Source organism: Gossypium arboreum, chromosome 12 (assembly GCF_025698485.1).
Source record: "Gossypium arboreum isolate Shixiya-1 chromosome 12, ASM2569848v2, whole genome shotgun sequence".
NCBI lineage: Eukaryota > Viridiplantae > Streptophyta > Magnoliopsida > Malvales > Malvaceae > Gossypium > Gossypium arboreum.
The window spans coordinates 82,081,978-82,083,686 of record NC_069081.1 but is presented as its reverse complement, the minus strand read 5'-3'; the positions used below and the strand labels follow the sequence as shown (position 1 = coordinate 82,083,686).

General features: G+C 37.6%; 1 non-coding gene across 1 annotated transcript; it reads left to right on the top strand.

Annotated features, from left to right (window-relative positions):
- Positions 1-706: 706 nt before the first annotated feature.
- Positions 707-813, top strand: LOC128286282 (small nucleolar RNA R71). The gene has a single exon (XR_008276825.1). It is a non-coding gene; the product is annotated as a small nucleolar RNA R71 (small nucleolar RNA).
- The last annotated feature ends 896 nt before the right edge of the window (positions 814-1,709 follow it).

Sequence of the window (1,709 nt, the reverse complement as noted above, 5' to 3'; positions counted from 1 at the left end):
AGTGTTACTCGGTAAGCTGCCTTGTGGTCATTCAGAAATTAATTTAGTGAGTTGGCCTATCTGAGTTTCAAGCCCTTGGATTGACACTTGTTGATTCTTAAGTGCTGTTTCGGTATTCTGAAAGCAAGTTTTTGACATCGAGATAAACTTTGTCAGCATTTCCTCAAGGCTCGACTTTTTTTCCTGTTGGTAAGGTGGTTGTTGAAAACCCGGAGGATGTTGTGGCCTTTGATTCCCTTGACCACCCCACAAGATGTTGGGATGGTTCCTTCAACCTGTATTATATGTGTTACTATATGGGTTATTTTGAGATCTAGACTTATTATTACCCATATATTGAACTTGTTCCTCATCGGTGCTTGGGTTGAAGGGTTGATATTCTTTGTATTCTCCTCCTCCATTTGAATCACACCTCATCACTAGATGTACTTGAGTAGAACCACACAAACCGTCAATCTTTTTATTTAAGAGTTCTGCCTAGTTAGATAGCATAGTAACCGCATCGAGGTTAAAAACTCCGGCTGCTTTCATCGACTTTGTTCTTATGACTAGCCACTGATAGTTGTTCAGTGACATCTCTTCAATAAATTCGTAAAACACTTCTGGTGTTTTGTTATTGATAGTCCCACCAGCAGCTACGTCGATAAGTTACCTTGTTGAGGAGTTCACACCGTTGTAAAACGTTTGAAGCTACAACCGTAAAGGTTACCCATGGTGAGGGCACCTTTTCAATAGGTCCTTGTATCTCTCCCATGCATTATAGAGTGTCTCTAGATCCATCTGCACAAAAGAAGAGATGTCTTTCCTCAATTTACCCATTTTAGCTAGCGAAAAGTATTTAAGTAAAAATCTTTCGGTCATTTGTTCCCAAGTAGTGATTGACCCTCGTGGTAACGAGTTCAACCACTGTTTAACTTTGTTCCTCAACGAAAAAGGGAAAAATTTAAGGCGTATAGCATCATCAGAAACACCGATTTTAAAACTCTAAGAAATTTGCCAAATGAACTTTTGGGTCCTCGTCTTGCAAACCATCAAACTGAACAAATTGTTGGATCATTTTAATTGTGTTAGGTTTCAGTTCAAAATTATTTGCAGCAACAGTAGGCCTAACTATACTTGAATCAGTTTCTCTTAAAGTAGGTTTAGTATAATCATACATAGTGCGTGGAGCAGGATTCTGATTTACTGGATCAGCAGGTATTGCAGGAGGTAGCGGGCTTTCTTGATTTTCAGCCATCTCCTCAGTTGTAGTGTGAATGTCGTCCTCTTGCTCTTCCTCTATGTATCTTAGGCTTCGCCTTATTTCTCTTCAGTTTTGGTAAGTTGTACGATTGATCTCATTGTCAAAAAGTAATGGTCCTGACAGGTTTCTTCTAGTCATACGCTATAAAAATTTGCCAGAAGTTATTAAGCGAACAATTAGAAAAGAAAATAAAAATTGAAATTGAAATATAAGTAAAATAGCTAAAGTAATAAAAATTGAGTGTTCTTAATATCTTAGTTCCCTGGAAACGGCGCCAAAAACTTGATGTGTGATGTGAAGTGTGATAAGTTTTAAAAATTTATAATTGATCATTCTTGAGACTAACTATTATCACGACAAAGACAAGCGCACCTTATCAAACAATAGTATAGTTTATGGCAAGACAGGAGTGTCGAACCCAAAGGAACCAAGAGTACTAGTATTAACTTCCTTTTTATTATCTAGC